Source organism: Lepidochelys olivacea, assembly GCF_965140295.1.
Source record: "Lepidochelys olivacea isolate rLepOli2 genome assembly, chromosome: 2".
Lineage (NCBI taxonomy): Eukaryota > Metazoa > Chordata > Testudines > Cheloniidae > Lepidochelys > Lepidochelys olivacea.
In genome coordinates, this window is record NC_140412.1 from 57,496,384 (window position 1) to 57,509,031 (window position 12,648).

Sequence of the window (12,648 nt, forward strand, 5' to 3'; positions counted from 1 at the left end):
TAGCAGCATGTCCTCTACACATGGCTATTCCTTTAGCCTTCCCCCCCCCCTTCTCTTTTGATTTCTCTCTTTGTATTTATCATTACTGTTCCTGTACTCTTGCCTGAAGAATGCACTTTGTAAAAGAGCACCAGGCCCAAGTACTGAATAACTGGGAATTAGAGTGAGTAGGAGAAGGACATCATGCATGGTATAATCAATAAGAGGCATGAAACTGACCTAGCTATTTTTTTATAGGAAAGACCCCTCGACCATCAAACATGGGGCCCCTGATGCACTGCCCACAAGTAGTTAACCAACATTTAAAAAATAAATGAAAATAAAACTCCTCACCTCTACATTATTCCCTCTTCTATGTTTCTCACTGTGTTGTGCCTTCTCTCTCTTACAATATACTAGAAGTTCTTTGGGGCAGAGATTTTCCTTATTTCATGTCTTCCTCAATAAAGCACACTGTTGGTGCTTACCAATGAGATTTGGAATATGATGCAGATGAGTGTTAATAAACTCAGACAACGCCCAAGTCACCAAGGATGGGGCAAACTCAGTCATGTGAGGCCAATGTCTATTGTCTTCAAAAGAAGGATGGCTTCTGAGATCTGAGGATCTGTCTTATAACTGTCTTATCCGACTGCATTCTAATGACTATTTGCTAAACTGAAGTCTATAATATTTCTATAATCTCATTAATTTTGGCACTTTTTATTTCTGCCAGACTTAGTGAAGAGCTTAAGGTCAAGATTTTTAAAAATAGAATCCTAACTTTAGGCTTCTAAATCTATTCTAGGCTCCTAAATAAGTGGCTTGATTTTTCAGTGGTCTGAGCAGCCAACAGCTCTCATTGAGTTCAGCAGAAGTTGTTGTGTGCTTAGTATTTTGGAAAATCAGGTGACTTATTTAAGAGCCTAACTTTATGCTAGAATTTAGAAAATCATAGCCTACATTCCAGATTTAAGACTAGTTTGAAACCAGTAGGCCAAAATTTTCAAGCACCTTGAGTATTATAGTTCTCTTAACTGTACTTTCTATCTACAAAGACAAGACAAAAATTTTATGCAACATATTTCACTTTCGCCGATTACCTCAATTCTGAAAACTAGACTGGATCAACACTCACTCAACAAAATCAAGACTAATTCAGTTCTCAGCTATCTACATGGGTATCAAAGCTTATCACCACCTTTAAGAGAGGAAACTATTGTCTGACTGAAACTATATGTACAAATTTCTTCCAAATATATTTAACCTGGAACCTTGTATTAATGATATTACTATTTCATCACAATTAACCTTCGTGATTCTTAAATATTTCTGCATGCCCTTCATAGATCATAAATTGTACTTTTCACTTAGCAAAAGTTATTTCTATAGTGTAAATTCATATATTTAATTATTTTTTGTTGTTCTGCACATAAGAAATCAATTAAAAGATTACATACAAAAAAGCAACTTTGGTAATTTTATCTGACCCGCATACCATAGTATCTGAGTGCCTCACAAGTATTAATGAATTTCTTTCACAACACATGAGTAATGTAGAGGCGTATTTTACCCATTTTATATATGGGGAACAAGCACAGCGAGATTAAAGGCTTGAATTTCAGAGGTTGTTTCACAAGGCATAATACGTGGAATCCAAGGATGTTGGAAAACAACTTTCATGGTGACCCCAAAGTGGTAAGAGAGTGATAGAATCCATTAGATGCCTGGAACACTTGGTAGGAACAATGGGGACTTCAATAAAAATACGAGATACTACCAACTAATTGTTTGTTAGTGAAGTACATGAATTTCTAAAGGAGATTACAAATTTCAAGTAAGAAACAACAGCTTGCTCTAAAATATTTTCAAAACTATATGAAGATCACTAGAGTTACTCTGGATTGATGATGTTTAAGATCAGGGGCATGCACAAGGGGGAGTGGTAAGCAGGAACATGAGCTCCCTCAATAATCGGTGTGGGCACAGAACTCCTCCAGCTCCAGGGCCACTGCGGGGAGAGCTTGCTCCGCTGGGCCTATGGGGAGAGTGAGCTTCTCTGGCCCCAGGGGGAGCTGACAGATCCTCTGGTCCCGGTGCCGCAGCAGGAGCACAGAACATGCCCCTCCAAAACCCATCAAATTTTTATTCCTGCGCACACCCCTGTTCAAGACTGAAATTAAGTTTGTACACATGGCTTTCAAGTTTGTTTTCCTTTAGAGGATTTTTAAACAATACAATAGGATGGAACTATTTCTTGATTTCTGAATTTCTGTAGTTTTCTTAACTAATATCTATATTACAAAGTACATGTACATATTTTAGCTATCATATAATTATATATTGTGATATGTATGCATCCCGTGTAATCCATATCCACCATATATTTATTTTCGAAAATTATACTTGAGTGTCTAGACAGCAAGCAACCTTCAACCAGGAATGGAGGTTTCTTCTGGACACATTTAAACCCTATCCATCAGCAAGTGGAAGGCATTCTCGAATATATGCAGAATGCTGTGGTTTCTTGGATTCACAAATTTTTACTGGTCATTCATCCAAGGATTCTCTGAGCTGGTAGCCCCTATAATGTCCCTTATCAAGAAGGGAGCTAAGTTCACCTGGTTCACTCAGAAGCAGGGGCCTTTCAACCACTTGAAAAAGCATTTATTTATGCCACCATTTTGATCCATCCAGACCCTACATCGGCCTTCATAGTCAAGACGGATGCCTCAGACTTCACGATAGATGTGGTTCTCTCAAAGTTTACAGGTCCTCCCCAATTGCTTCATCCCTGTGCTGTCTTCTCTCAGAAACTGACTCTCTCAGAGAGAAATTACGTCATATGGGACAAGGAACTCCTGGCCATCAAGGCTGCCTTTGCAGAGTTGTCCCCACTTCCTAGAGCAGTGGTGGGCAACCTGCGGCCCATCACGGTAATCTGATTGCAGGCCGTGAGATATTTTGCGGACATTGACCATCACCTGGCAAAGCCCCCTCAGCTCCCAGTGGCCACGGTTCACCGTGCCTGGCCAGTGAGAGCTGTGGGAAGCGGCGGCCAGCAATCAGACCCTGGAGCGGCCAACAATCAGACCCTGGAGCAGTATCTCCACTATTTTCTGAATTTCTGTCAGTGTGATTGTCTCCCACTGCTGTGTTTGGCCAAGTTCACATACAACAACTCGATCCATGCATCAGCCCCACAGACCCCATTCTTTGCAAATTTTGGTTTTCACCACCAGTTCCACCCAGACCTGCCTGAAGGCTTTGCCATCCCTGAAGCCAACGACCTGTCCTCCACCTCCAGAAAACATACCAGGAACTCCAGGAGCACTTACTTGCCACTAAATAAACATATAAACATTACACAGATCAAAAGAGATAGACCACCCCTAACCTTTCAGTAGAGGATAAGGTTTGGCTGTTGACTCAGAATCCTGAGAACAGACCATCCTTTGGCCAAGCTTGACCACAAATTCCTGGGTACATTTTGGATCATCAAGCAAATAAACCCAGTGGCCTTCAAGCTTCAGGTCCCAGAATCCCTCATTATTTACCCCATCTTTTACATTTCTCTCCTCAAGCCATTCATCGACAATCCCTTCCCTGACTGGATAGACCCTTCTCTACCCCTAGTAATTGTCCACGGGCAGGAGGAATACAAAGCCCATCAGGCCCTCGACTCCCAACTCATCAGTATCGGATACACTGGAAGAAGAACAGGCCAGAGGAGCAACCTTGGGAACCAGAAGAAAACATTCACACTCCTGATCTCCTGAGAGATTTCACCAAAGATGTCCTGACACTAAGCTTGAAATTATGTGAAGGTTTCTAATCATCAGAGGAGCGAAGTTCTGGAACAGCCTTCCAAGAGAAGCAGGGGGCCAAAATACCTAACTGGCTTCAAGACTAAGCTTGATAAATTCATGGAGGGGCTGGTACAATGACACTACCCACAATAGCATGTAGCCGATCTAGCAGCAAATATCTCTAAAGGCTGGTGATGGGACATAAGTTGGGGAGGGCCCTGGGTTACTACAGAGAATTCTTTCCCAGGTGTCTAGCTAGTGGGTGTTGCCCACATGCTCAGGGTCTAATTGACTACCATATTTGGGGTCAGGAAGGATTTTTCCCTTGGGGTCAGTTTGGCAGAGACCCTGGGGGAAGGGGTGGTTCGCCTTCCTCTACAGTATAGGATATGGATCACTTGCAGGTTTAAACTAATGTAAATGGTAAATTCTCTGTAACTTGAAGTCTTTAAATCAAGATTTATTTGAGTACTTCAGTAACTCGGGCAGAGGATCTGTTACAGGAGTGGGTGAGGTTCTGTGGCCAGCAATATGCAGGAGGTCAGACTAGATGATCACGATGATCCCTTCTGGCCTTAAAGTCTATGAGACAAGCCAGGGCCAAGGGCCCCTAGGAGGAGGTCTCAAGGGGGTGGTATTTTCATGAACTCAGCTAGCTCCGGGCTCAGTCACCTAGCAACCCAATGAGCTGGGCTGGGCCCAATAAATCCTCATTAAGTAACTGTGCCTTCGATCGAAGGCTCAACAGATTCTTGTTTAAGACTGATGGCAACAGCAGTACAGTGGCTGCTCAGTACGGCTGCACCAGACCTGCTTCCCAACCATCCCTTGCTCTATCCCTTGCCTGCTCCACTCCAGCCCTAGTCCCTGTCTAACTCCAATGCTCTGGTTCCTAATTCCTGGCTCAGGTCATAGGTTTGTCTCCTGACCATGACTCCAGTTCTGCCCTTTGAGTCTGCTCAGACCACTAGGTCAGACTCCTGCTCTGACCACTAGGTTGCACTGCCTACATCTCAATGTGTAATACTAGCTGCTCTCCAGCCACCAACAGTACAATTCTTACAATTACTAGTGAAACAGGATTTTGGAAAAGACTTTGCAAAAGCTGAGACATCTGCAGTAAAACTCATTTAACTTAGATGGAGGCATCTCCTGCTGAACCTCTGCTGCCCTCTGGGGTTTTTTAGGTATCTATTACAGGCAGGACTGGAATAATGTTTTGTGGGCCCAGTGCCAAACATATCTGTGGACCCCCAAGGGTTGTGGGGTTGGTCCCCAGAGCAAGGCAGAGGCTGGAGGAAAAGCACAGCAGGCCATAGGGGGCAGGTCAGTCCCCAGAGTGAGGCAAGGACTAGAGCACAGTAAGGCAGGGGAAAGGGTCAGTCCCACAAGTGAGGCAGAGGCCGGGGCAAGCACAGTAGGATGGGACAGGGCAGACAGGATCCACCCCGGGGTGGCGCAGTGCCAGTACCTACCTCTCTCTGCCACAGCCAGGTCCGTGGCAGCCAGTTCTCTCTCTCTCCAGCTGAGCTGCAGCTTCTTCAGGCAGCAGCAGCAGCTGCTCTTCCTGCCCTCCTGGTGGGGAGGCTGATTCCGATTACAGGAGTAACTACATTTTTAACATCCAGACACTGCCAGGCTTGCTTTTCAACTGGACTTTTCAGTTGAAAACAGGACACCTGGCAACAGGGGTGCCAGAACAGGGGGGAATAGGGAGCCATGGCCCCATCATTTTTAAAAGTGGGTGGGCTATGCCCTCCCCCTTTTTTCCTGCCTTAAGGGTGAGCGACAGGGGGAAAGGAGCGAGTGGTGGGCAGGGCCTCAGGGCACAGAGGGAACAGAACATGGGCAGGGCCCCTAGAAAGGGATGGAGCAGGCGGCGGGGGCACGATCCAGCCACCGATGGGCCCCCCTGCCCACTTCTGAGGAGCTTCCCTCTCTCCTGCTTGGCAACCTTAATGGGCTCCTTCCAACTGTGGGCTTGGTGTGATGGTGCCATTCTAAACCCAGTACTGATTACAGGGTAGGACAAGGTTGAGGAATAAGTCCCTCTAATAGGTTATACAGACACACAGGGGAAACTTTTGCATTTTCTTGCTACTCTTTCCTTAGATCATTTCACTTTATTCAATTTTAAACCAGTTTAAAACAGTATAGGCTAACCCAGTTTAAAAGTAATCTGGCTGGCTAGTGGGGACAGGGACAATTCATGTTATTCAAGGGCTCAAACATGGTTTATAAACTTAATTTTTATACTTAGCCCTATCCACAGTGGCTGGCCAAAATTTCTTTAAACCAAGTTTTAAACCACCCCTCCAAGAGTAGTTTTAGTTGCATGTGGCTTTTAGGCATGCACTAGCGGCTTTCACATAACACCAACCAGGCCTCACAAAAAGTTAAAGAGAAGCACAAAGACAGCAGACTAGAGCTATAAGATCACTCTTTGTCCCTTCTGTCATAAATATAAAGGGAAGGGTAAACCCCTTTGAAATCCCTCCTGGCCAGGGGAAAGCTCCTCTCACCTGTAAAGGGTTAAGAAGCTAAAGGTAACCTCGCTGGCACCTGACCAAAATGACCAATGAGGAGACAAGATACTTTCAAAAAGCTGGGAGGAGGGAGAGAAACAAAGGGTCTGTGTCTGTCTGTAGTCATCTTGGCCAGGGACAGAACAGGAATGGAGTCTTAGAACTTTTAGTAAGTAATCTAGCTAGGTATGTGTTAGATTATGATTTCTTTAAATGGCTGAGAAAAGAATTGTGCTGAATAGAATAACTATTTCTGTCTGTGTATCTTTTTTGTAACTTAAGGTTTTGCCTAGAGGGGTTCTCTATGTTTTTGAATCTAATTACCCTGTAAGATATCTACCATCCTGATTTTACAGGGGGGATTTCTTTATTTCTATTTACTTCTATTTTTTATTAAAAGTCTTCTTGTAAAACACTGAATGCTTTTTCATTGTTCTCAGATCCAAGGGTTTGGGTCTGTGGTCACCTATGCAAATTGGTGAGGCTTTTTATCCAACATTTCCCAGGAAAGGGGGAGTGCAAGTGTTGGGAGGATTGTTCATTGTTCTTAAGATCCAAGGGTCTGGGTCTGTAGTCACCTAGGCAAATTGGTGAGGCTTTTTACCAAACCTTGTCCAGGAAGTGGGGTGCAAGGTTTTGGGAAGTATTTTGGGGGGAAGGACGCGTCCAAACAGCTCTTCCCCAGTAACCAGTATTAGTTTGGTGGTGGTAGCGGCCAGTCCAAGGATAACGGGTGTAATATTTTGTACCTTGGGGAAGTTTTGACCTAAGCTGGTAAAGATAAGCTTAGGAGGTTTTTCATGCAGGTCCCCACATCTGTACCCTAGAGTTCAGAGTGGGGGAGGAACCTTGACACCTTCCCTCAAGCTACCATGAAGGGGATTGGTGAGAAAAGGGAAAGGAGAAAAGTCTCTGAACTTGTCCTCCTACCTGGCAGGAGTGTTGATGAGTGAGACAGAAAGGTGCAGAAAGTCAGAAAATAATCTTGTTTTACCAATGCTTTGTGGCATTTTGCTGGAGTTATTCAGTGGCTCTTTATGGCTGCATTCAATAGAGGAGTGGATCTCCAGCTCTTCAATGCTGAGTATTGCTGGGTTGGAGTTTAAGCAATCCAAACATATACAACTCAAAAAGTATTGCTATTTAATAAGCTGGTCTCTGAGGTAGTCCTGCAGCAAAAATCTACCTGATAAGGAACAACATTGACTATGCCAAATGTAGCTGTAGTGTTCAACTAACAAGAAAAAGAACTGTTTGCATACAGAAAGTGTAGCTCCAACATGCAAAAGTGAACAAAGGAGAGCTATAGAACAAGTTTGTAATTAAGATATATTTTAGAGTGTTTACAAGTTCATAGGATAATGGACTATTAAACTTCATTGTCTAAAGCTGGGCAATCATTTTGAGCTAAAAGACAAAACTCAAATTCTGTTCTCAGATGTATGGATGTGGCTCCCCTGGCTGACAGCACACACGACTACTCAAGATCAGAACTTGGCCCTTAACGTGGAAGTAGTCAAACCAAGCTATCACCTCATTAAGAAAAATTTAAGTCCAGGAACCTGTGAACTTCACATCCATGACTTTCTATTGGTCCTATATATGAAATACTGTATTTAGGGACAATAGAATGAATAAGTGGAAGTCTGAATAAGATGGAGTGGAAGTGAATTTCCTCACTGATTTAGGTAAAAAAACAACAATTTTATTTTAACAGGTTTTTTTCCACAGTTGTATAAAATCTAGGAGTAATAAAAGTGCTTAACTTACATTTGATTGTGTTTCAAAATAATAATTTATATTTGAATTGTTGGCTGCTGATGGATAACCGATAATCTGACTGCAATAAAGTTACTGAACTCTCCTACAGGTTTTTGTTTTATTTTATAATATCCAACACAGAAAGAACACTGGCAGTATTCCAAGATGAGAGAGAAAATGAGCTCTACAGCTAAAGCATAAATAGGTGAAAAGAAGTGTCCATGCAAGTATTTAGTCATTCCTTCTGCCAGTCACCAGTGTGGTACATTACATTATTTTATGGCAAGTCCTTGAACAATAGAGCTCCCACACTTTCCTAGCAATGGAAACCTCTTTGCAGGAGGTCATATCTATTCATCCAGTGAGAACAGGGAAAATTCTAACTTCCCTGTCGGTTTTTTTCTAGGACCTTGGGTGATCAGACAGTTTTGGCAGCAGGGCATTCCATGTCTCCATGGCAACTGGAGGCAGCCCAGATCTTTGCTATGAGCCTGGACTTAGCACCATCCCCCCAGGACAAACTCCAGAAAAAGAATATTTTTCATCTTTGGAAGATCACTATATAAAAGTTTTAAACCCTTTGCAAAGAGCCTTGACGTTAATTTTAGGAATTCTCTGGAGGAACACACACTTCCCTTTTAAATTACTTAAACAAGCAATAGCCAGAAAAAACTTTGGACATAAGGCAATCCTCTGAGGGAGGATCAGACTGTCTGACATGGAAGGTCCTAGAAAGAAAGAGATATATTAGACTTGGAAAAAGTACAGAGGACAACAAAAATGACTAGGGGTATGGAACAGCTTCCATATTGAGGAGAGATTAAAAAGGCTGGGACTGTTCAGCTTAGAAAGAGACAACCTAAGCAGGATAGATGACCAAGGTCTATAAAATCATGAATGGCGTAGAGAGAGTGAATCAGAAAGTGTTATTTATCTTTTCACATAACAAAAGAACTAGGGGAGTCACCCAAAGAAATTAATAGGCAGCAGGTTTAAAACAAACACAAGGACGTACTTCTTCACACAATGCACCATCAACCTGTGGAACTTGTTGCCAGGGGATGCTGTGCAGGCCAAAAGTGTAACTGGGTTCAAAAAGAATTAGATAAGTTCGTGGAGGACAGGTCCAACCATGCTATTAGCCAAGATGTTCAGGGACTCAACCCCACGCTTTGGGTGTCCCTAAATCTCCAACTGCACAACAGGGGATGGATCACTCAATAATTGCCGTTTTATTCATTCCCTCTGAAGCATCTGGCATTGGCCACTGGTGGAAGACAGGATACTGGGCTAGACGGACCATTGGCTGTACTGGGTCAGACATTCTTATGTTTTGAAAAGCCACAGGTAAGACAGAATTTTCCCTTCTCAGTCCCTTCCACGTCAGACAATCTTTACATGTAGAAAGCAGAAAGCCATCCCTAGGTAAGGAGGTAGGATTCAACTTCCCCATGTAGAATCGAAAAGGAACTTAAGCATTACTGGGGCACTCTGAGTTACAACCTTCTACCAAAACACTGCATCAGCATGGCTGAGGTTGTCAACTCTACAGAATCTGGGAAAATGTGGGTGAGTGAGACAGAGTGGCTGTGATAAATAGCTTTATGGACCTCCTCATAAGAAGCAGTCTCTTCCCAGAAAATCATTGCTCTTTTTACAAAGTGTGGTAATGACAGGAGTCACTTTATGATAACCTGGGGACCCCGCAGACACTAGAAGTAGACAGGGGCTAGGTCCATCTCCCAAGGAAGAGGATCTGAATTGCTTTACCCCATGTCCCTGCTGCTAGGTCCAGCTGAGTAGGGGCTGATCTCACAGAATAAGGAGTGAGCCAGAGCCACAGTAGACAAATGGCCCACTGGTCTCAGAAAGGTGACAGGAGCTGGCACCTTTCATGGCAGCTGAGGCTTGCCAACTTCTAGAAACCGAGGGGTGGGGGGGAAACCGGGGGGGGGGAATGCTTTGCAGCTGTCTCAGCACAGACCTTGTCTACCTACTGGCGGGGAGCAGGAATTTCTTCTTCCAGGTTGCTATGGGGTCAGGAGGAGAGGAACTTGTCTTCCTTGAGGCACCGCTGAAATTTTCCTATGGGGTCTGCAAGCTGTGGAAATAGGGGTCCCATGGTTGGGAGAGAGGCAGGGAGGCACTGAAAAACTTACCACTGGTTCCATGCCACTGATGCTTGCCTGGTACCAGTGAAGGAAGCTTCTATGAGGCCTGCTCAATGAGCAGCATGGTTCTCACCCACTCGTCAGCTTGAAAGCCAGGCTTCCCTGCCGCCTGCTCAACTGTCTCAGATGGACATTACCCACACACTGGCTGGCAGGTTTATCTTTATCCCTGGAGCCTGCGAGCGCGAGAGGGGATTACCAATGCTCTTTGCCATCTCTGCCATTCTGGAAATGGGGAGGGAGGAGAGAGGTGCTGCTTTTCAAACCCTCCTCCGAAAGCCAGAAGAAAAAAAATATTCTTGAATTTAGCAGTTTTGAGGAGAAAAACCTCAAAACCAATGAAGGAATCAAATATTTAGTTTAAAGTCTTTTAAAAATCCTCTGAAAGCTCTGCTCCAAGAGGAACCCTCGAGTCTGCCATGTGTGCTGGTTGGAGGAGAATTCTGGGCAGTTCTTCCTGATGGGCGGTCCTAAATCCAGGCTGAGAGAAAAGATCTGGTCTGCCTCCAAGTAGCAAGGAGACAGGAAAGCCCCACTGTGAAGACTATCTGAGGTGAGGGGACTGAGAAGAGAGAAAGATATGAGCCCCAATAAGAGGGGAAGACACAGTACACATTCCAAGATGAGGAAGTCCCTGCCAGCAAATAAAAAAATTAACAATGAAATTCTACCACATATCTTACTGTTCTAGATATTTGCAACTGGACTTGCAATTAGTAAACATACTAAAATCAGAGAATCAGTGCTGGTAGGGGCTTGGGAAACAGCAGTACTCCCTTGCCAAGAGCAGCTAGTGGCTTCATTGCTTTTGTTTAAATTAATTTAAAGCTTTGGAATTTTATTTCTTTGCCTCCTTTGGCAAGTGGACAAAAAGCAAAGACTGCAGCTGAAAAAAGTAGGGTAAAGGAAACAAGTTGAAAATAATAATGAAATGTCTCATCTTACCTTATTTAGCTCAATTTCCTGAACATTCTCCAAATTGTGTGAATAAAATTTTGTTCACAATAAAAATATAAATATGCTTATAAATATTTTCTTTACAGATTATGAGAGACTGATTATGGTGAGGGAAAAACACAAAGTTTAACATTTATGGAATAATTAGCCACAATCTGAGGCCAATTCAGGCACACATTTCAATGATTGTGCTTGCAAACCACTATTTGCTGCAAAATTCCCCAAAAACATTCTCTAGGCATAATTTACAGACTTTTTGGTCTTTGCACGATGTACACAGGCTCTATGTATGTAACAGATATCACAGAAATCATGTTGGCAGCTAGTGGGGAAAATATAATTAATAATTTATGGATGTTGCTAGGACTGTATTTTATATCATACCTATAAAAAGTTTTTAAATGAGATGACAATTTACAGTACTTAAGATTTTAAAGAACATGGGCTGATCTGTAATAATTTATTAATCCTCTATGTAACTTGGTTATTGGTTATATTGGGTTACTGAATACTTACTGTTTGTGTATATCAAGTTAATTTACAAGCAAGTTGTGTCAGGAAATACACCCAGGAAGTAGGGGTTGGTTTCTGGCAAACATTTCAAGGGATGAGACACAACACAGAGCCTTCCAGTTTGAAACATGCTTCCAATAACCTGTGGAGCTGACAGAACCAATTTGCCCAGGCTCAGGAAACACAAGTGAGAACAAAGGACTTTGGCTGGGGTTATAGATACATACTCCGTGAAGTGGGGTGAGCAGACAGTTTGGAGCTAAGGTGAACTTAGATTCCAGAGGTTGGGGAGTCTAGGTTAAGACAGTCCTACCTACAATTAGATTAGATAGATATGCATGTAGAACTTTTACTGTGTTAAAATGCCTTTTACTGGGTTTTGTTCCTACCGTTAAGATTAAACAATACTTTGTTTTGAAAAGGCTGTTTTGGGTCACTATTCCCCACTGGTCACAGCTCCGAAGGGAAAGACATGCAGGTGCTGAAACCAGTCAGGTCTGCTGAATAATCACAGTTGGTACACAAGGTGCTGTAACCTGGGAATCCAGTCTAAGAGCAGGAGAATCTCAGGATTCCACCCAGACAGAAATGCAGGTGCAGGGACCTAGCATCTGAAGGGGATCAAAGAGAGGGGGCTCAAAGGTGTAGTTAGCCCTGTAATTGTGAAAAGGATTACAGCCTGCCAAGAAATTAAATTCAACTATAATTGGCTGAGATATTTCTGAATTCACAATTTGCTCCATAACTTGTTTATAACTATTCTGTAAACTCTCAGTATAAAAACCATCTAAGATGTTTTAACTGTTTGTCTAGTAAATGTGATCTTATATAATGCTGAAAGGCAAAGACATATTTTGTATTTGATATTAATAAAATTGTGTTTTAAATGTCTAAATTCAACAAAAAAGCTGCAAGATTACCACTGCCATCAAT